We start from the raw sequence: 24,343 nt of genomic DNA, 5'->3' as shown, positions 1-24,343 counted from the left end.
AATGCTTCCTCCTCTTTGGACTCTGGATGTTGTCCTCCAATGCAAGTAGTCCTCGACTTATAACCACAACTGAGCCCAAAATTTCTAAGTGACATAGTTGTTACGGGAGTTTTGTCCCATTTTATTACCATTCTTGCCGGTCTTGTTAAGTGAAACAATTATTGAAGTTAGTAACACAGTTTTATAAAGTGAATCTGGCTTCCCCACTGACTTTGCTGATCAGAAGGTCGCAAAAGACTCTGGGACCCTCCAAATGTCATAAATAGGAACCAGGTGATTTTTTTTTTTTTTTATCATGGGACTATGGGGAGGCTGCAACAGTCATAAGCCTGAAAAACAGTCATAAGTCACTTTTTTCAGTGCTGTTGTAACTTCGAGCACTGAATGAATGGTTATAAATTGGGGGTTGCTTGTTTTTTCATTCTTCTCTCAAGAGCAGGAAAGCTGAAAAACTTCCGGTTTGCAGGGCTTTGGCGGCAGGCAGGAATCTGCAATCATGTGCAGTTTCTGCCTGGGCTCACCGCTGGAGCTAAGCCACCCCGTAGAGGTGGCAAAGAGCGGGGAGATCCCAGCAGGGTTGAGGGAAGCCGCTTCTTTCCTCCCCAGCTGGCTAAACTCCCTTTCCTGAAGGCAAACGAGCGGCGGTCAGAAATGGCCACCTCAAAGAAGCACTCATCCGGAAAAGAAAGTGCAGGAGGAAGTTAAAAAGTGAAAGTTTTGGCTGACTGGGATAAGAAGCAACAACCAAGGTATCCTGGAATTTAAATTTTAAAAAAAGATACATCGCTCCCAAAGAAGATTCGGAAGCAGCAAATGAAAGGGAAAAGGGAAAGTTTTTTTTTCCACTCTCCTTCCTTACGTTGATAGCGAATAGAGATGAATGAGAAATTGGAAAAACCTGCTTTGGCATCAAGAGATAATTAAACTGGACAGTTAAATGTCAAGGGGACAATAAGGATTTCTGAACATTAAAAAAAAAATTTTTTTTGCTGTAAGTGGGAAGGGAGAGGAAAAGAATAAGAGTAGGATTTGGAAGGAGGAGACTGCCTGGAATTTAAAAGAATCTGATTAAATTCTAACAAGACTTCTAAAAGATACATTTTAACTGGAACTTTGTAACTAAATAGTAATCCCAGGAAGAGAAAGTGAAAAAAGAAGAAAGTGTTAAAAGAAACAGCTTGTGTGTATTTGGATTGCTTGGTGACTTTGGGACTTTTGGAAATTATATTTGAATGACTAAAAACACTTGGGTGGTTGTTTGAAAAATTTTTTACAATGGCATCACTTGTGGATGAACTGAAAATGGAATTTAAAAAATATAAGGAAGAGGAACAAGAAGGGAAAGGCTCTCTTGGCTCCATTTTTCAATTCTTAGAAATGGTGATTTGTACCTATGAGAGACTACAAGAAGAGACTGTGCAACAAGACGATTGGGACAAAGAAGAAGCCATCTTTGACGAACAAGGAACTTTACTTAGGGAAGAAGGGGGAAAGAGAATGGAGACTCTAAGACCCAAAAAACAACCAAAAAAGGGAAAAATAAGGAGAAAAGTGGATATAATGTTAGAAAGCAACAGAAAATAGGAACACGGAAGAGGGAAATGGAGGTGGAGAGACAAGGGGGTAAAAAGGGCAGAGAGAAGAAGCAAGGGAGGAAGGAAGGGAAGAGAAGCTACAAAGGTGTGGAGCAAGATGTAAAGAAACAGGACTTATTTAAAGATAATGAGTAAAAATTTAACTGAAAAAGTGATTCTGCAAAGGTACATAAGATTGTATTGTTATATTTGTATTAGAAATTATGTTAGAAAATTGGAAACAACATATGGTTAAAAAGTGGGATAAAATACTCAGTGTAACTCAGTGAAACTTTTGTGAACAAAATAAATGAAATGAAATAAATGAGAGAATTGAACTAGGAAGGAATGTGAACATTTTAATGATATAATGTTTTAAAATGTGAGTGAAGTGGGGGGAGTAACTATGGAAAGTTTATAAGTGTTCCCATAGAAGTATGATACTTATTTGAAAAGTAATGTGTAAAATGTCTAAGATCTAAATGAATACTAATATTAACAATAGATTTGAATTGGCATGGATTGTTGTTTTAATTATATTATATATTTATAATTTTTTCTCTTTTTAAAATATAGTGTGTAACTTTAGAATGTACTAGGCAGAATCTGAATGGAAGTTATGTATTATACTAAGTGTTATAAATTTAGGGGAAAGATATAAAGGCGTCACACTCCAATCAGTGATTACAGGAGAAATGTTGTTTAATGAGAAAAGGTAATAGACAGCTGGAAACAGGACAGACAAAGAATATAAGTATAATGATCTGAATTGAGATAAAATAAATAAAATAAAATTAAGAAAGTTAAAAGAGGGGAGAAGCCATATAGAAAACGTAGAATGGTAATAAGATATGGAATGGAATATAATAATGAGCATGAACTTGAATTTGTGTCTGTACGAAGAGATGTAACCTGGGATCAAGCTGCTTTCAAAAAAGATGTTTTATGTTTTTACGTTTTAGGTTTTGTTTGTTTATGTTTGTTCTTAAAAATCAATAAAAAAATTATTAAAAAAAAGAGCAGGAAAGCTGTTCCTTTCAAACTGGACTCTCCTCCTGTAGCCATTCATGGTAGCCTTGGGAAACAGACTGACAGAATCACTTCCTGCTCTGCTGCTTCATTTTCAACTCTTCCCTCAGCTTGTCAGATGCTTTTCAGACTTCTTCCAAAGACAGGCTGAGAAATCTTTTGGAATTCAGGAAAAACGGTTGTTCAGCTAATTTTGAACATAGGTGTAGCCAGAGACCTGTGCTCAGCTGTTTCTAAATGCAGATTTGATGCTCTTCTCAAACAGTTTTTAAACCCATGTCCAAAAAAGATCTAGGCTGTCATCAGCTTATGGCCAGGCTCTCTCCCTATGAAGGCACCCTGGCAAAAAGTCAGAGTGAATTTAATAAGTGGCTAAAGTCAACAGTCTGGGCATCTGTCAAAACTCTCCTCACCAGAGGACTTTAAGGCAAGAGAGTGATGGGCATCATAAGCATTCCTGCTGGATGGTAATATCTGATATTAGCAGAGAAACAAAACTGCAGATAACAACCAATCCTTGTTCTTAACATGTCCAATCCTATACAAGGTCAACATTATTTGCCAACATGGAGTCCATGGGGTCCTCCTTAGGGTTGAAGCTTGCCAGCCATCCTTGAGCCACTTGAAAGCCATTCGGCCTCCCCTCCCATAAATGCCTTACGAGGGCGCAATTTGGAGAAGGCAATTTTTCATTGAAATATCAAATTTAAGAAGGGAGTGTTTTAAATTTAACATTAATTTTGGCATTGTTATTTCCATGTTATCTGTGATTTAAGTCATATCCAAGGGTCAGGTTCATGGAGACATGCACACATCTATCTATCTATCTATCTATCTATCTATCTATCTATCTATCTATCTATCTATCTCTATCTCTCTATCCACCCACCTATCCTATCCTATCGGCAGGATACATCACTATCCTGCTGATTGGTCAGTGAAGCTCGTCAGATGTTGTGCACAGTAAAACCATTGGAAAAATACTGCTACAATGGGATAGTAAAGGACAACTTAAGGCAATCTCAGGTATGTGGAGGGGGAAATATTTTATGTACTGTGGGTTTTTTGCTCCGTTTTCCTTTCTGTGAAATGGGTGTTTTATAATAAGCCATGCCAACTGTGGCGGCAGTTTTATTAACAAACATCCTATTCCTTTTCCAATGGCAGCAATTTTAGTACAGAGCTCAGTACTCTCTGAAAATTTCAGGATTACTTCCTGGGGTAGTGGAGCAAAGATGCTGTAGCAGAGAGATTTTAATGCTGGTATACTTTCTGCTACTTCAAGGGCAATTTTATGCATATGTGTGCGCCTTTGAGTCAACACTGGCTCCTGATGAATGCCTGGAATGGTCCTTACAGTTTTCTTGGCCAAGTTTTTTAGCAGCCCTTACCTGTTTCCTAGGGTTGACAGAGGGGGACTGGCCCAAGATCACCTAGTTGGCTTTGAGCCTAAGGCAGAATTAGAACTCCCGGTCTCCCGGTTTCTACCTCATTGTCTTAAATCACTACCCCACACTGGCTTTCCAAAGAAGACTTTATAGCACTTTTAATTCTATAATTCTCCTTCTTATTCAGAATCACCATCGAAACGTTCAGAGAAGAAAGGAAGGAAATTCCCTTTGCTTTCTCTCCCAATAAACTGTGGGACTTTTAATTGCTTCTAAACTTCTAGAAATGCCTTTGGTTCTCAGTAAAGTAGCACTCAGTAAAGTGCTAAGGGGGATAAAGATGGCGAAAGTCTGGCCTTTCCATTTAAAAAATACAGTACAAGATTGCACATATTTAAATGAACTCATGGACACTTCCTGTACCATCAGAGCACTCCATTAATGACCCCTCCATACAGTATATGTGGGTATCAGCAGAGAACTTTGAAGGTGCAGGAAATTATTTTATTTACACAATTTATGTCCTGTAGTCATCTTTCTATTATGCCTGGTTATAGGATGACTTTATTATTTACAAGAAGGAAATATCAAAGCCACCACCACCAAGTGCAAAAGGTTAACAATGGAGTTTTGAAAGAACATTTCCTTTATCTTTTCATGCTGAAAATGTTAGCCTGAGAACATAACGGGCACCTGGCAACAGTATCTCTTGTGGGGTAACTTGTCCTTTGGTATGACAGACATATCAAACATGCAAACAAAACTTCATTTTGGCACTTTTTTACATTTAAAACTCGCTGTGGGTATAATAGGGAAAGCATGCTTGTGCCAGATCCACATTGTAAATTAAGTTATGGATACTAACCATTTCACTGAGAATCCTACTCCTGGACATGTGTTTCCAAAGTTTCTGCCAACTTTGAGCATTACACAATGACTGCAAAGTATACAACGCATGTGAATCTTTCCTTATTCCCTTTGGGGAGGTGGTCTGCTCGGGTCCTGCCTTTGAAACCAACACTGAAATTCAGTCTGGATTTGGGAATTCTGTCTCCTGCTGCGCCCCCCCCTCTAATAATGCTGCATCTAACAGCTGGTTCAGTACGGCCCAAGGATGGGCGTCAGTAAAGGACGCTGCACACCCATAGAGTCCTTGCAGCCAGCACAGGCTCTGACCTGGCATTTGAATCCCATGGGAGCTGCTGCAAACCACCCGATCTTTCCTTCCCCAACTAATTGCCGAAAGAGGGGAGGATGGATTTCTTCATCTGACATCCCTAGAATGCTTAATAAACGCAGCTTGTCTGAGGAATTAATTCGGGCCGCCCTGCAGATATCAATCTTGGCGTCTACTGGCATGCAGGTGATATACTGCCTGGTTGCCATTTATTAGCACGGAGCTGGTGGATTTAGGAAATGACTAATTTTATATGGTCTAGAGCGCAGTGCATCTCCTCGGACAGTAAATCCCAGCTGAATTGGGCAGGGAGAGGAGAGAAAAACGGCCTTTTTCACAGGCTCTACTCTCCCTTCCCCTCCCTTCCCCAACAATAAGCACCAGTGTTTCCTCCACCTCTGGAAGAGGAGCCACCAGGTTTTGAGGAAGATATATAGAAAAACAAGTGTGCCTGGATGTGGATTTTTGGTTTTCTAATCTGCCCATCCTTAGGGAAGACGTCCCTTGGCCTTCTCAGATTTGGTCCCGTTCAAATGGGCTGGACAGGCCAAAGCCTCCTCCAGCTTCTTTCTAAACAGAAAGCCTTATGAAAATAAGAACCAAATTCAAAAGGTTACATACAATATTTATTTACACACCCCACATTTTCTCTGAGAGCCCAAAGGGCCAAAACATTCTATTCCCAGAGAGACCTATTCTATAGGGTGAGATGATGTGGGAGAAACTCACCCAAGGACCTCCATGATTGAGTGGGGACTTGACCCCAGGCCTCTCTTGGTCTGAGCCTAACACTGGAAATGTCACCCTTGGAGGCAAAGTTGACCATCTGGGTCTAAAATTTAAACTGAACATTAAACTAAAACTAGCTGCTTAAAATACATAATTTATATGCAGCACAACAACAGAAAGAAGACTCCATCATAGCAGAGATGGTAAAGTATTGGAATATTAACATATTCAAATATGAAAAGTCCTGGGAGAATAGAAATGCCTTCATCTGGTAACTGGAATAATAGCTATTTTTCTATGCCAAGCGAATAGACTTGTATCTGCTTGGGTCTGTGTATCCCAGTTAGTCTTCAAATATCTGAGGGGCTGCCACAAAGAAGAAGGAGTCAAGTTCAACCTATTCTCCAAAGCCCCTGAAAGCAGAACAAGAAGCAATGGATGGAAACTAATCAAGGAGAGAAGCAACCTAGAACTAAGGAGAAATTTCCTGTGGAACAACTTGCCTCCTGAAGTTGAGGGTGTTCCAACAGTGGAGGCCTTTAAGAAGAGACTGGACAACCACTTGTCTGAAATGGTATAGGGCAAGGGTCTTCAAACTTGGCATGTTTAACTTGTGGACTTCAACTCCCAGAATTCCTGAGTTGACATGACTAGAGGAGGAATTCTGAGGGTTGAAGTCCACAAGTCTTAAAACTGTCAAGTTTGAAGGCCCCTGGTATAGGGTCTCATGGTCCCTTCCAACTCTGTTATTCTGTTTCTGTTTACTAAAACATCTATTCCAGAGCTGGGGACAAGAAGAGAATCATTTAACAAGCCACCATGCCTGAGAAGGTACCTAGAATACCCCCTGAAGCCCCCCACAAGAGTTAGCATAGATCCATACAGGAAGAATTTTTTTTTTTTACTTTTCCTCATTTTTATCTTTAATTTCTGTTTTATTGAATGCTTTTCTACACTGCTCTGGAATCTATTGCAATAGCAGACCGTGTATAAAAGTATAGTAGAAAAACAGCAGGGTAGAAGCACCACAAATGTTAGGTAGTTCTTCTCACACATAGATCCACCCCCAAACCCCAGGGAAATATGACGAAAAATCCACAAGATACTAATCACCCAACAAGCATCCCAGATACCAGCACATTCTCTTTCACCTTTCCTCTTTTCCAGCTTTTGACAGGAAAAAAATAGTACACAGTGCTTAGACAAAGCAGGCAAGATTTCAGGAACGTAAGAAACAAGACAAGTGAATCACCTGTGGGGGTTGGTGGCACTGGCCTACTAAAGAATTTCTGTGTGTGTGTGGTATGCCCACATATCCAAGAAATCAAAACAAGGTAGATTTTAAATTCTATAGATACACATTAGGAATTGCTTTGTTGTGGCTGTGCTCCATAGTCTAGCTCAGAGGTATTATCCAGCAGGTTCTGACCAGTTCTGGAGAACCGGTAGCGGAAATTTTGAGTAGTTTGGAGAACCGGCAAATCCCTCCTCTGACTGGAGATTTTACACTATCCTTCCCCTGCCAGCCCATCAAGCCACGCCCACCGAACCGGTAGTAAAAAAAATTGAATCCCACCACTGGTCTAGCTCAGTGTTTCTAAACCTTACAGCAACTTGAAGATGTCTGAATTTCAACTCCCAGAAATCCCCAGCCAACACTAAACTACCACTGATATCATTCTTAATCTCAGCAGTGCTGGATGGGAATTTTCTTCAACAGCATCCGGCAGACCAGGCAGGTAATCCTTGATTTAGATCAGTAGTAGTCAACCTGGTCCCTACCACCCACTAGTGGGCGTTCCAGCTTTCATGGTGGGCAGTAGGGGTTTTGTCCCCTACTTTACAAATCCCCATTACTGTGGAACCGGTGGGCGGTTAAAGAAAACTTTACTACTAACAGAGATACAAAAGTCGGCGGTAGGTATAAAAAGGTTGACTACCCAATTTAGATCATAATTTAGCTGTAATTTTGGTCATAAATCATGACAGTTGTAAACTGGGCCATCACATGACCACACTCGATCTTATAATCTTATAATCTTATAATCTTGTATCTTATAATTTTAGTATGAGATAAGCACCTTGACTGCTTGAGCAGGAGGTTGTGCTAAAAGATCTTCCAACTCTTATTATTCTGTTATTCTGATTTACACTTTGTTGTTTCCTCTACTGATGTTCAGGACTTTGCAGCCTCTGAACCTGCAGGCTTCATTTAGCTCAGGGGTGTCAAACTCAATATCATTGAGGGCTACATCAGGGCTGTGGTTGACTTCAGGGATGTGATTCAACCAGTGTAACAACCGGTTCAGTGAGCGTGCACTTTGGCCACGCGCAGAGGGTTTGCTACTGACCTTCTCCTGCAATCCTGCAATCTCCCTGTGTGTTAAACAGCTGATGTGCGGCAATCCGCTGTGCAGTGCGAAGCAGCTGAGCTTGAAAACCAGGAAATAAAGGTCAGAATAGAGCCGGGGCAGGCAGGCGGTCCCAACAACTGATAGTGGGAACGAACCGGTTTGCTCACAGATGATCCTCAGAGAAACTGGTTTGGCTGAACCGGGCTGAATCAGTAGAATCCCACCCCTGGTTGACCTCAGAGGGGCCCAGGGGGCATGGTTGACTGGGAGGGTATGATCAACTGGGTGGGCGTGGCCAGTTTGATGCCATTCCCTAATGCTGGCTTGTTTCTTCTTCGCATTGGGTAGACTGGGCCGAAGCCACGCAGGCCCGAACTTTCCTCTTCGCATGGAGTAGACCAGGATGGCCCCATGGGCATGGACCACATCTGGCCAGTGGGCCCTGAATTTGAATCACCCCTGATTTAGGTCCATTACAGCCAATGCTTCCTGAGAGATCTAACCCCAAGGAATCTGGGTACATTACCGCCCCCCACATTAACAAATCCTACTCATCTTTAAACCAATGGTTATTGCAACCTAGCCTGGGAGTAAAATGCTCAAGCCAGTGATGCATTGCAAAAAGAAAGTTTGGGGTCTCTCAGTTCTGAATATAATGCCAATCAATTTCATCTCCATCCCAGTGATGAAATAAAGAGGAAAGTGCTGTTTGCTTTAACCACCCTGTACGTCGGGTTATCAACCCCTTTATCATGTCCCCCTTTAGATGCCTTTATTACCAAGGGAAAGCTTCCAATATTTTCCCCTTTTTTTCTCATAAGCGTTCTTGCCTTTGACGATTAAAATTGCCCTTTCCTGCACTTGAGATGCTAATGTTATACTGTCCAGCAGGCAGCAAGATGCCTGGGGCTGGAAGGCGGGGAAGGTAGAATAATTAAGTTTTGCCTAAAGCCTTTATTGCCCTTGACTCCTTGACTCTTTTATCAAAAATGCTTCTCCAATAAAAGCCCTTGCTGACCAGAAGCTAAAGAGTAGAGCTGGTAGAAAGAGGAATATATATTACAGAAGCTAAGATCTGGGTATCCCTTATATATCCCTTAAATCTGCAGGATGCCTATTTTTAAAGGCTCCTTGGGTTCCTCTTTCCAAAATTGTAATGGCTTGTGAAACGCCTAGCTTTTCCTATTTTTTTCTTGAAAAATCAATTTTTGGACAGCGCTGAAGTCATTTATAGAAAGTTATACCAGTTTAATTTCCCAGGTCTTAGGCTGAATGATAATGAGAGCATCTCTCGGAAAATGGAGTATTATTGCTGCTTTTAGAATAATGACTGCTTGATTTTTAATTGCTAATCAATATCAATTAGATTTCAAACAGCTGGCTCAACTTGGATTTCTTGCAAATCAAGGGTTTAACATGTCAGACATTCTTTGTGGGACAAGCCCTGATCCTCTGGCAGAATGGCCGGGAGCTTATTTTTTGCTACAAAAGGGCAGCAAATTATTACTTACATAATGACATTTCTATATATCTTTATTCCCAAGAAGGAGAGGATTGCAGTTTAATTTGTCATCCTCTGTTCTATGGATGTAAATAAAGCTTGGGGGGAGAAGATAAGAAGCGTACAGGTAGTCCACGACTTATAATCATTCATTTAGCAACCATTGAAATTTACAGTGGCACTGAAAAAAAGTGATTTATGACTGGTCTTCATAGCATCCACACAGCAACACGATCAGATCTGGGCATCTGGCAACAGCACATATTTATTTATGATGGTTGCAGCATCCTAGGATCAGGTGATTGCCATTTGCCATTTTCCCAGTGGCTTCAACAAGCAAAATCAATGGGGAAAGCTAGATTCGCTTAACAACCTCATGGTTCGCTTAACAACTGCAGTGATTTGCTTAACAACTGTGGCAAAAAAAGATTGTAAAATTGGGCACACTTATGTAACAACTGCCTTGCTTAGCAGGGAACTTCTGGTCCCAGATGGGATTATAAATTGAGGGTTACCTGTATTTTGGGTAGAGAATCCCTTGTTCCTTTCTAATCCTAGACTGATAATTCTTTGATTCAAAATGGGCATCTTTAGCACTAAGGTTCCCTTCTGCCTTGCAGCCCATCTGCTTTTCACCTTTCCTTCCCAGTCTATTTGCTCAGGAAGGGGTCCCCAAATTTGGCCACTTTAAGACTTGTGGACTTCAACTCCCAGAATTCTGAGAGTTTGAAGTCCAAAGTCTTAAAGTGACCAAGCTTGGAGAGCTCTAGCTCAGTGCCACAATATATCAATGAGGTCCTCCTCACTGTGGTGAAATAGTGTAAAGGAAGGGGATATAAGGATCAAGTCCTCCCTTTGAATCATGGCTGTGCAGGGAATTCTCCCTGCAAGATTCTAGTCCTCAGGGATCTCCTCCCATTCAACTCTCCGCATGCAAATCGGGCAATGGGATTTTGCATCACTTCTCTCAGGACCGTCTGACTTGAGTGCACCTATCTACAACTGACCCTATGATCCGACATCCATGCTCCTAAAAAGCCTGGGGCAGGCAGCTGTTTGTCACAAGCAACCTGCTTCACTAGTTCATCAAACATGGTCAAAAGGTGCCTTCCATGCTTGTTTGTGTTTAAAAAAAAACCAGCAGGTGTCCAGGTCTATATCTTTGCCAGCCCATCAAGGGCAGCAGGCATGACCTCCCAGGGAAAGGACTTGTGACAGACTGCCTGCAGTGCTGTATGTCCCATAAGGAGCAGAACCACCCAGTGGAGTTCCAGAAACCCCAGCTAGGGCATCAGCAGGATCGGGAGGGCATTTTCACAGAGAGAACAGGTGTGCAATGTTTTGCAGGGATGTCTAGATATTCACTCTGATCCTCCAAGCACTGCAAGTCCTCAAAGCAGCCAATTCTTTCCTTTGTGTGAGGGGGGGGGGGTAATCCCTCTTCTGCCACACTGGACCCTTTGAATTTTAAAAGCATTTATCATTTATTTGTTTGATAACAGTGAAAGACAAAAAAAAATACCCCTCTACCCCATCAACAGAAAAAGTGATACAGGAAAGAAAGATAAGGTATATTCTAGTGATTAAAATAAACATGAAAAAAGGAAGAAACCTATTTAATAGGGTTTCTATGATACTGTAATTTTACAGATGATACAAAGGTAATGCAATATTTAAGCTTATCAGTAAATATAGAGTCTACTCTAGAGACTATATCCATTTGATAGACCATAGTGAAAAATCTGGAACATTAAAGCCATTATCATGGCTCACTCACCTCAAAAGATATTTGAGGGATTTTAGCTTCTCATAAACATTTTCTCTAACTTGTGTATCCGTATAAAATATCTAGTAGGATGTAACATCTCATAGAATGTACATTAATTCTGATATTCATTTTTACTAATATTAACCTTTCCCAAAGACTTAATGGGAGTTTCAGCTATTGACCTGTATCTACAGAAATTGCCTTTACACCTTTAAACATATTTAATTCAATGTATTATGATGCATTTCACTTGAATCCTTCAACTGTCCTTGGAGCTGAAGCCCACAACTACCTAAAGTCTTCAGTTTCATGCAATTATGGAATGTCCTAAGGTGGTGTAAATATGTTCTCCTGGGGAAAAAAACAGACCCCCGTGTCACATGATCTACAATTTCACCTGCCAAAAGTCAACTGCATATGCACTGCTGAGTGACAGGTGACATTACCAACTCCTTTAGATCTTCAGTACACACTCATGTCAGGAAACAGGAGGTCAGCATGTGGCATTCGATAAACAGCTGCTCCCACAGCTTGGAGACCTATCTCTATGAGTCCTGAAAAGTTGGCCTTGATGACCAACCACCTTAAATTCCAGTATTTGTCATACATGAGTTTATAGGTGTCACTTTACCCTAGCATCATTGAAACCAGTCGGGTTGTGCTTGTATTATCTCTTCTCCCATCAACCTTGCTTTGGTAAAAATCGCAGTGCTGCAAAATGACAAAATGGAAGCCATGAACTCACAAAATTCAGACTGGAGCAGCATGGAAGCCCAAACCAAGCCTTTCAAGGCTGCACTCCAGTGTTGCAGGCAAGAATGTAAGTGATATATAGTTTGCATCACAACACTGCAATGCACATTTGTCTCTTGACCCTCCTATGTTCAGAATTTCATGCTTCAATCTTATGCAATTCTCATAAATTCAAGGAGTAAGTTAGTAGAGACAGTTTCTATCCTTGGTTTGTTAAAGAAAAGCAAGTGTGCAATATGCCAATAAACACACTCTGCAGTGCCATAGCTAGAGGCATAGGAAATTCAAAATAAAGTTCATTTCCACACCTATATCAGTGATAAAACACAGGGCTCCTATTGCTGTGTTTTAAACAGCGTTTTCCTCATGTGCATTTAACTGTGGCACCAAAATACCCAGCAACCTCTTTGATCTACTGTATCCTCATGCTGTTCCTTTCATGCGATCTACTCTTCATAGTGAGGCAGCCTTAAGGCCTCTTCAGCAGTACTTGTGTTCAAAGACAATTTTCTTCCATCCGGTCAATGATGCAATCCAGTGAACCCAGGGAGGGGAAGAGCAGGATCAGCACATTTATTGGCTCCTTTAGGGTGATGCACCCATGGCCATTTCCCTCCAGTTGAAATCTCTTCCCTTTATTTTTCAGGTTTCTGACCTGGTTCTGCCTGACCAGGAAATGATTTAGCAGTGGGAGAGATGGATGGTGCATGGTGAAGTAAAAAAGATACCAGGGAAATGATACGGTAGGTAGGTTCCCTTTGAATGTACCTGCACATAACACTTCTGCAAATCCAGAATGAGTTTTGATGGACAATTAACCCAACATTTACACATTGTCTTCTCTCTGATTCCATGCTCCTTGAAGATGGTTGACATTTCCCAACTGGTTGGTGATGTCTAGTGGGAGGGAAAGGAAATTTAGCTGGGGGAGGATCTGTCTTTAATATACATTGTGAATAAGAGTAGCATTCTACTTGTGGAAGGATTGGGATTGACAATTGAGGCAGCAAACGTTATGCCAATGACTTTCCCCCCGCTGGCTGAAGGACTGATGGGTAGTATTAACTTAGTCAAACAAAGAAGCTCTTAAAAGCAATTGATAGAATAGCTTCAGCTATTAGCCCATTGGCATCTAAGCACAAAGTGTCAGTTTTCTCTGCCCTCTGCTGAAGGATTCTTATAAGGTTTACTGAAATCATCACCTGGTTCAAATACAATACAGGTAAAACTTGTTGTGGCTTGCTCATTGCTTAGAACAACATATCCATCAACTCACTGTGGTTTGGTATTATATGATCCATTCTATTTGTATGCTGCCCAGAGCCCACTGGAATCGGACAGCCAATACATTTAAAATATAAATAAATAATAATTAAATCCAGCAAACCAGTTTAAAATTCCTAGTGTGGTTTTAAAAGTATATAGGTTTTGTGTGTGTGTGTGTGTGTGTGCACGCGTGTGCATCTTTCGGTCAGTGTTGACTCCTGGCAACTGTTTCCTGCAGTTTTCTTGACAAGATTTTTGGAGGTGGTTTGCCCTTGCCTGCTTCCCAGGGCTGAGAGATAGTGACTGGCCCAAGGTCATCCAACTGGCTTTGTCCTGGCAGAACTCAGAATCATTTTTGTTAGAGAGATGGATGGCATATAAATTTAATAAACAAATAAACAAATTAGAACTCAGGAGTCTCCCAGTTTCTGATAGTGCCTGAAGGCTATATCAAACTGCCAGTCAAATAGGGTTATAGCTCAGTAAATGTCAGAAGTTTTTAGAACAACACATTCCTAGTCAGATTACTGTGCAGGATACAATTAAATTGGGCCATTTAGGTTTGGTTGTAGTAATTGAGCTGCTATATCTAAACAACCACTAGAGAGCAGCAGAGACTCAGAATTCTTGCATTTCTTTGCTGCCATCCAATGTTTATATGTATTTTTGCAGGCCAGTTAAATCCTAACCATTTGGCTGTGTAGTTACTTCTGACATCTTGTAACCCACTGACATTGTTTCACAGAATTATCTGTACATAACTGTGCTTTTGTGCTTGTGATATCAATGAGATTATCTATCCACTTTGCCTGGCTGCATTTCTGATTATATAGTACCTTTGATTTTTTTCCATGTACTTGGAATTTTGCTGCTATTTTTTTTCCTTTGCATTATTTCAAAATATTTAAACTTTAGCTCTATTATTAGTGGTTTCAGGGTATATCTTTTACTTCATCTTCTATTGGATCGTATTTTTTTCTTCTAATCCAAGATATTTTCAGCAAATTTGTCAAGCAGCACAGTGTAGAAGTATCCATTTCTCATTGCTGATCCTTTCTGATATTCTAACTTTCAGTCATGTATTGTACCTGGAAAAACCGTGGCCTTAACAATATGTACCTTTGTTGGCAGTATGATATCTCTGCACTTCAATATTTTGCCTGCTATAATTTTTCTCCCAAGTAGCAGATGCCTGTCTCTTTATTTCATGGCCACAGTTGCTATTCCTGAAAGAATTTGAGCCTAGGAATGTAGATTGGTACTGCCTGTTTTTTTGTTTTTAAAAAACCCTGAACAGCATATTGATAGTCCTTGGCTTACAACAGTTCATTTAGTGACCATTTGAAGTTATAATGACACTAAAAACCACAACCATTGCAGCATCCCCATGGTCATGTGATCAAAATGCAGATGCTTGGCAACTGACTCATATTTATAATGTTTACAGAGTTCTGAGGTCATGTGCTCACCTTTTGTGAACTTCTGATGAGCAAAGTCAATCAGGAAGCCAGACGCACTTAAAGCATGGGTCGCCAACCTTTTGGACCTCAGGGACCACCAAACTCATAAAAAAAAATTTTTATACAAATTTTATTAATTTTTAAAGACATACAAAACATAAAACATAAGAACATAAAACCTCTTTTCTGAAAGTTAATTGTAAATTTTAACAAGAATAAAACATTTTATACACCATTGACACATCTTCTTATAAACACATACATATCCTTTAAAGTTTCTCATTATTTCTCCCTTTACTTTTATTCAATTGTATTTCTTTTCTATATTTATCTATTTCATATGTTTTTATTCACTATACTTATTTTTTCTTCTGACTTGCTTTATTCTCTTCTATCTTTTATTCTCAATTATCCTCTTCTAACATTCCTCCAAGGTTTTATTAACTCAATCAAACATAAACACACAAAAACACAAAACATAGAAACATCTTTTCTGAAAGTTGCTTAGTCCCGGGTTACAACTGTTCGTACAGACACAAATTCAAATTCATATTCATTTTGTATACCATTCCATATCTTATTACCATTTTCAATTTTCTATATAGCTTCTCATCTCTTTTAAATTTTCTTAGTTTTATTTTATTTATCTCATCTCAATTCAAATCATAATATTTATTATTCTTTGTCTGTTCTGTTTCCAGCTATCCATTTATCTTTCTTCTTGACGCCTTTATCTCTTTTCCCTACATTTATAATACTTAATATAAAATACATAGCTTACATTGGGATTCTGTTTGGTACATTCTAAAATTATACAGTATTATCAATGCCAATACAAATCTATTCGTTAATATTAATATTCATTTATATCTTAAACACTTAACACATTACTTTTCAGTTAAATATCATACTTTTATGGGAACACCTATTTTCCATAGTTATTTCCCCCCCACATCACATATTTTAAATCACCATTTCATTAGAATGTTCCCCCTTCTCCTACTTCAAATCTCTCATTTAGTTCATTGCCTTCTTTTTCTTCACAAAAAATTTCACTGGGATAACACAATCTAATCATTAATATTAATATTCATTTATATCTTAAACACTTTACCCATTTCAATTAAATATCATGCCTTTATGGGAACACTATGCTTTCCATAGTTATTTCCCCCCTCCCCCGACATCACATATTTTAAATCATTGTTTCATTGAAATGTTCCCCCTTCTTCTCACTAAGTTACACTAAATATTTTATCACATTTTAAATTACATATTGTTTCCAATTTTCTAAGATTATTTCTAAGTACAAACATAAAAATACAATCGTATGTACCTTTCCAGAATCCCTTTTTCCATAAAGTTTACCCATTATCTCTAAAAGACTTTTGTTTCTTTGCATCTTGCTCCCCACCATTGAGGCTTCTCATCCCTTCCTTTCTCCCTTGCTTATTCTTCTCCTTGCCCTCTTTACCCCCTTGTCTCTCCACCTCCCTTATGTTCTTCTGCTTTCCTCCTTTCTGTTGTTTTCTAACATAGTATCCACTTTTCACCTTATTCTTCTCTTTTTTGGTTGTTTTTCCAGATCTTAAAGTCCCCTTTTCCTTTTCCTCTTTCTCCTTTCCTTCCCCAACTAAAGTCACTTGTTCATCAAAAATGGCTTCTTCTTTATCCCAGTCATCCTGTTGCACAGTCAGCTTTTCATAAGTACAAACCACCATTTCTAAAAATTGAAAAAGAGTGCCAAGAGAATCCTTTCCTTCTTGTTCTTTTTTATATTTTTGGTATTCAAGTTTCAATCCATCCACAAGTGATGCCATTATATAGAGAAAAAGTTTTTCCAAACAACCACCCAAGTGCTTTTAATCAAAGATAGTTCTCAGAAGTTCCAAAATCACCAAGCAATCCAAATAAGCTGTTTCTTTTAAGTACTTTCTCCTTCTTCACTTTCTCTTTCTGGGGTTAGTATTTAGTCACAAAGTTCCATTTAAAATTTATCTTTTAGAAGTCTTATTAATGTTTAATAACTCTTTGAAATTCTAGGCAATCTTCTCCTTATTTCAAATTCTGCTCCAATTTTTTTTCCTCTCCCTTCCCACTCACAGCAAAAAAGGTTTTTTTTCAAATGTTCAGAAATCCTTATCCCTTCAGCATTTAATTACCTCCAATGCAGGTTTTCCGATTTCTCTTATAGTTCCATCCGCTGTCACGTTAGGAAGGAGAGTGAAAAGAAGGAAAAAAAAAACTTTCCCTTTTAGAATTCCATTCGCCGCTTGTAACTCTCTCTGGAAACAATTTATCTTTGGCAACTTTCAAATTCCAGGGTACTTTCTCTTACTTTATCCTGGTCAAAAACCACTTTCACGACTCTTCCGACTTTCTTCCTCCTGCACAATCTTGTCCAGCTGCAGGTTTCTTTGTGGTGGCCATTACTGACCGCTGCTCCTCCGCCTTGGGAAAAGGGGGTTTTGCTGGCTGGGGAGGGGGTCTGCAACACCCCCAAACCCCTATCTGGATCTCCCCCGTCTTCAGCTGCCTCTACGGGGCAGCTATATCCCCCAAATCCAAATGGATCGGGGGCACCTTGGCAGTGAACGCAGAAGGGATCGCGCTGTATTGCGAATCCCTGCCGCTGCCGAAACCTTGCAAACCGGGTTTTTTCCAAACTCATAATTTTAAATCCCAGGGACCACTAACTGCTTATGTGGGTGTAGCCTTATTTGTGGGTGTGGCTTGGTGGTCATGTGACTGGCTGGACATGGACATGGCTTGTATGTAACTATTATAAATATTTATATAAATATTGAATTTTTTATAAGAGCAACTTTTACTCAAAATCAGGCAAAGCAGGCAGGCAGATTGAGTTGCTCACAGAATCATTCAGTGATCTATCTATCTGCCATTGGCTAGTTCAGTCTCTCAAATTTCCTTGCCATGAGTCTGCACTGAATAACAGAAACTTCAGTCCTAAGGGAGGTTCGGCTGTGATTAAAAGCAGAGCTGAAGATCTAAAGACTAGCTAGAAAGCAAGAAATCCAACCATTTCCTGTTTCCTAGCTAATCTAACTCTCCCAGCACAGCAGAACAGATGATGGTCACAAAAAGGAAAAATAGCAATTTAGCAGGCAAGTTCACCAGGTGAGTGGGCAGGGAGGGTTCCCATGAGCCATGTGGGCGGTGCAGCCTTGTGTTTCTGTGCAGTCTGGATTAATTGCTTTGGGGTGTGTGTGCTCTGGGGGTGAGAGTTCTCTGCGGCCCACCAAAATTTTCTCACGGCCCACCAGTGGGCCGCAGCCCACCGGTTGGTGACTGCTGACTTAAAGAGCTATGTTACTAACTTAACAACTGCAGTGATTGACATAACAACTGTGTCAAGAAAAAAACATAAAGTGGGGCAAAGCTCACTTAAAAATATCTCACATAGAAATAGAAATTTGGGGTTTAATTATAGTCATAAATTGAGGACTATCTGTACTGGCTTTGACATTTTCTTTTTTTCACTTTCAGTACCACATTCCTTAAATCCTCCTTAAATTTAATCTTTTAAGTGGTATCTTCAGATATCTGAGAAAAATGCGCTTCCAAATAATTTTATTTCTCCTTTTTAGTTTATATAGTCCAGCATTTCTCTCAAGGTACATTTCTCAAATTAAATAAGTAATCTGGCCATCTATAATTTTGCTGTCCTCCTTTCCAAATATTGAACCATTTAATTCTTCAATAATCCGTTCTAGCTACTGCTTCCTGGCCAACAAATAAGACATAATACACCCATGTTTTTAAGGTCTATCTACAACTTGTTGAGGCTTACAGAGTCAAAAGTCGTTGTATAATCAATACAACGAAAACTTGGTGTCTTTTTTGGAACTCCGTTGCTTTTTCTATATCCATCAGACACTAGCACAATGGTCTCAGGTGCCTCTGCCTCTTCTGAATTCCTGTACATCTGAGAGTTCTCACTTCATGTACTAAGGTTTGGATTATAAAATCTTCAGCTTTATCTTACATGCTAGGAAGGATTCTGCAACTATTTGATTGGGCATTCTTGATCACTAATCTTTTTTGGTACTGGAATATAAATTGATTTTTTCCAGTCTCTTGGCCACTGCTGCATTTGCCACACATTTACAAATCACAAATATCACTTTAAGAAACTTGCTAAGCGTCTGCTGATATTTCATCTGCTCCTGCAGCTTTGCTGTTAATAGAATTTCATGGGCCCAATGAAATATCTGGTCTGAATTCCATTATCAAACCTTCAAAGGTATCCTTAACTTTAGGAATGTTTCATGGAGTTTTTCCATATATTTACCACCATTTCTTCATGTTTTCTTTCTCCATTAGATTATAATCTTTTTGTCTTTTATCATCTGGATTCAGTAAATGTGAATTACTTAACTTGGGCTGACTATATTGTATGTACTAGAAGGGAAAGTGGACTCTTTTGATTTTGGGATATAGAGACAATAACCAAGAGCAACTCTTCACAAATGCACTTGTTTTATGTAATCCACCTCACTCATTTTAAAAAAAAAAACATTTCAATCTTCTACTTTATATCATCACAAAGGAAACGCAGTGCCTAAATGTTCCCATACTGATTTTTAGCCTACTGGGAGCTGCAGAGGAAGCTAAGATATAAGAATATCTTATATGCGGCCCATATATCCAGAGCAGACTGCAACTGGACATCAAATAAATCCTTTATCCAAATGTACTGATAACTAACTATTCAGTCAACTATGCAAAGACAGCTGGCCTCTCATGCCCATTGGCCTGACTCTTCTTTCAGATATATACAAGCACCCTTCTTTGACTGATTCTAATCCTTGGGAATGTTGCTTTAGCATTTAAGAGATGTTTTGCACTCATGGCTGAGTTAGAGGAACTGCTGATTTTGGAAATACTGGAAGGCTGAGATTAAGATTAGGTCTTTCTATTTTTATCATCCTTGTGCTACATAATCATGATTCAGGAGAGAAGACTGGGAGGGATGGCATAGATAGAACACCTAAAAAGAATGTTTTCAGGTTCCTAGCAAAGTTTTATCATGATGTCACCAAAGTCTCCTGGGCATGTGAATCCTTTTTTAAGGGAAGTGGAGGATGACTGTGTGGTCTTGAAAAAGGACCCAGAGGGGGTGTTTAACAATACAATAGAACTGTTAAGTTCCTAAAGATGTGAATTAGACAGCATCACTACCAGATGCATTTGTAACTGGCTGAACAACCACACTCAACATGTAGTTCTCAATGGAACTGCATCTACATAAAGCAGAGGTCTCCAAACTTGGCAACTTTTAAGACTTGTGGACTTCAACTGGAGAATTCTGGGCATTGAAGTCCACAAGTCTTAAAAGTTGCCAAGTTTGGGGACCACTGACATAAAGGGAAGTATGCGGTGGAGTACCCCAGGGCTCTGTTTTAGGCCCAGTACTCAACTTCTTCATCAATGATTTTAACGAGGAGATAGATGAAGAACTCATCAAATTTGCAGATGACACCAAGCTAGCAGAAATAACCAACACTTCGGAAGATAGGCTTAAGATACGGAAGAATCTTGAAAGACTTGAACATTGAGTGCTAGCTAACAAAATGAAATTCAATGATGAAAAAAGTAAGGTTCTACATTTAGGCAAGAAAAACAAAATGCACAGGTGAAGTATATGTGGTACCTTGCTCAACAGTGGTGACTGTCAGAGGGATCTTGGAGTCCTAGTGGACAATCACTTAAATATGAGCCAGCAGTGTGCTGCAGCTACCAAAATAGCCAACAGTTTTAGGCTGCATAAACAGAGGAATAGAATCAAGATCACAGAGTGTTAATGCCACTTTATAATGCTTTGGTAAGGCCACACTTGGAATACTGCATCCAATTTTGGTCACCACCATGTAAAAAAAGATATTGAGACTCTAAAAAGAGTGCAGAGAAGAGCAACAAAGATGATTAGGGGACTGGAGGCTAAAACATATAAAGAACGGTTGTTGGAACTGGATATGTTTAGTCTGATGACAAGAAGGACTAGGGGAGACATGAGAGCAGTGTTCCAATATCTCAAGGGCTGCCACAAAGAAGTGGGAGCCAAGCTATTATCCAATGCACCTGAGGGCAGGACAAGAAGCAATGGATGAAAACTAATCAAGGAGAGAAGCAACTTAGAACTACAGAACAATTAAAGAGTGGAACAACTTGCTTCCAGAAGTTATAAATGCTCCAACACTGGAAGCTTTTAAGAAGAGATTGGATAATCATTTGTCTGAAGTGGTGTAGGTTTTCATGCCTAAGCAAGGGGTTGGACTAGAAGACCAAGATCCCATCCAACTCTATTATTCCTGTTCTGTTCTGTTCTATTCTATTCTACGCCTGGTGTAAGGAGTGCTGATGACATCATTTCATGATACGATACAGTTGGCTTTTTCCTGCTGTCTTACCTGTTGGATGAGTCTTTGCATTGAGCTAAAATTGTAATGATCCTCAATAGGGAATAGCTGTTCTGGTTGACGATTATGGAACCATAATTTAGCAAATTGCAAGAGTATCAGAGAAGATTGGTCTGGATTCTGCAAAGTTTGTTAGGAGCTCCCATGTATAACAGGCTAAATCCAAATGCAATTATCTAGTTTGTAATCCTATGTGCTGTGGAAACCCACTATATATGTAATCAGGAGGTTAATTTACATTTCAGTGACTTGTTTAATTAAATAAATCAGGGATTAGGGTGGACACAGCCAACTCCAATGAGCTGGATTGCCCAAAATACTTTTCCGATTTGTTCTATATTTCATACCTTGTAGGACCACAGAGGGGAATCAGACAAGATTGCCAGGTCTGAAAGGTTTGGTGTATGCACACTTGCATGGTGGAAGGGTGTCATTCCCCTTTTCTGCCATGGCATGCTCAGCTGCTGGTTATTGACCTCACTGTGGCAGGCTGGATCTCGTTTATCAAGCCACTGGCGTGAGGGCCCTTTGCCACCAGAGTCAGCCGCCTGCCCTGACACTCTTTAAATTGCTTTCTGCTGAGCCCAATTTAAGTAGCATGAGGAGACTGCAAAGCAGGCCAGGCTGACAGCTCGGGGACCTGCCTGCACCTTGGGAGCCCTTAATAAAGAACAGCCTCCCCACGCAGCCGCTGGGCAGAGAGCCAGCCTGCCACCGGCTAGCCTTGGAAATGGGCTGGGAGAGGTGGGGCAGAGAGCACTAATTACCTTAGGTATCCCCAAGGAGGACAGGCTCATTATCACCAATTAAGGCCAAAAGCCTTAATTGATACTGCATTACACAGCAAAAAGTGATGATGAGGATCTGTGTATAAGGACAGAGCAGCAGTAGCATGAAAGGAAGAGGAGCAACTCATCTTTCTAGTCCTACACACATACGTACTCCAGTGCATTTCAGAAATGACTTACACTATTTTATGTATCTGAGCTATATCCCTTTCCTCCCCTTCCATTGGTATCAACAATTAAAAGACCCATTTAAAGACCAAATGCCTCTATTGAAATTGATCCTGGATAAGTTATAATCTCAAGTAGATATCAAAACAAAACAAAAAAATCCAGAGCCGTTAAGATTCAAAACAACCAGGAGAAACATAAAGAGCTCCCCAGAGAGCCTAAAGATTTGGGTGAATAAGATCCATTCTTGCAGAACGCTGGGGCTGAAAAAGGAGGAGAGGAGCGTCCCTCAAGTCAACACACTTCCTTCATTATATTTTAAAAGGCTTCTGTGAGAAGAGCCACGGAAGGCTGAGAAAGTCTGGTTGAGGTAAATGTATATTTACAAAATACTGGATGTATTTCCTTAGAGGCAATTGTACAGTGTAGTAGGTGTTTTTCTTTACTTTGGTGTAGTAAAATTCCTCATTTATCTGATGGTGTGAACATAGCCATTGCAGCTTACTTAGTCATAGTTTAAAAAGGCTTGTGGCTTAGCAGTAGTGATGAATCGCTTTGCAAACCATCTTATTTGGTACAGTACCCAGAAACTCCGCCTAAGATATTGGGAAAGCCAGATTCCAGGGGCCATTTACTGAACGACTATGGGCCAGTCACACTTTCGCCTCAACCCATTCTACTTCTCAGAGAAAAGGAAGGACTTTCCTCGCGTAGGATGTCGGGCTGTGAGAGAGAAAGTAAAATCAAGATATGCATTATGCCAAAGCAGCTAATCTTTCACACCGGGGGCCCCTATCTGCATGTGAGCCTCCTGGCTGCATCCTAGCGCCTAACTCCGCACGCGTCGTTCCTGCATTCCCGCGACATCGGCGGCTACCCGGGTGCTTTTTCCCGCCCTGCGGGCCGCCCCGTTCCCGCCGCCGAGGAGAGTCCGTTTCGAAGTGCACCGTTTCACGTGCAACCTTCACATTCAGCCTCCGGCCTTTTGACGATCGCATTAAAAAAAAAAACTTTGCGGAACAGCAACCAGTAAACACTTGACAGCGATTCTTTAACCCTCCCGCAATACCTGCGGGCTGGCATCTCCTCGCTCAGCTTCCTAGAACCCCATGAACCCCTTGCCGGCCTTTCCCTCGTGTGTTTAGTGTGTGTGTGTGTGTGTGAGCCTGGAAGAGCTCCTGTCTCCGGGTTGATGGGGAACCCTCCGGGTTAATGTAATGCAGTATCAATTTCGTGATGTACGAGCCGTCCGCCTAACGTGGTCTCTACCCAGGCGTGACGCTAACAGTTCCCGGCGACGGGCTCTATTATGCTAACAAATCTATTATCCTCCGCGCCTTTCCGTGCCACGCTCCGTAATCCCCAACAATCAAGTCAATTTTTGTTTCAATAAAGCCCTGCCGGGGCCGCTCCTTTGCCTTGTTTACATTTACCGAGGAGACAGATGTTTCCGATTGCCCCGAGGGGGACGCGTGTTCCCAGCTACCCTTTCCCTAGAACACAAATGGCCCGCATTCCTCCCTCCACCTACCCAAATACAAACCCCAAAATCTGCTGTTGTTTTAATCCGGTGCTTGTACACACAAACACACCCCGTTTTCTTTCTGGGTTTCTAGAGCCGTCCAAGGGCAATTTTCATCCAATTTAGGCCCCGGCGTGGAAGCGCTTGTTTGATTGCAAGCACGCCCTGGATTAAACGGCGAGCAGGCCCAGTCGCCCGAAGCCCATCTGTATTCATTTGCACAATTCGCTTTCCAAACCCACTCCAGCTGCCTCTGACATGCCAATTTGTCTCCTGGTCCCGTCACAACAGAATAATTGAGAGGAAAGAACCACAGTTTAGCCCTCGCAATTGGAAAGTTCCGCCACTTCCCTTTGCCGCCCAACCTGCTGGGGAAAAGGGAGCAGCCAAACTCGGGAGGCCTGAGCCGCTCCAGAGGGCGCCAGC

This window comes from Pseudonaja textilis, chromosome 2, assembly GCF_049901715.1.
Source record: "Pseudonaja textilis isolate UNSWEBS1 chromosome 2, rPseTex1.2, whole genome shotgun sequence".
In the NCBI taxonomy this organism is placed as follows: domain Eukaryota; kingdom Metazoa; phylum Chordata; class Lepidosauria; order Squamata; family Elapidae; genus Pseudonaja; species Pseudonaja textilis.
The sequence above is the reverse complement of the archived record's forward strand: the minus strand, read 5'-3'. Positions refer to the sequence as shown.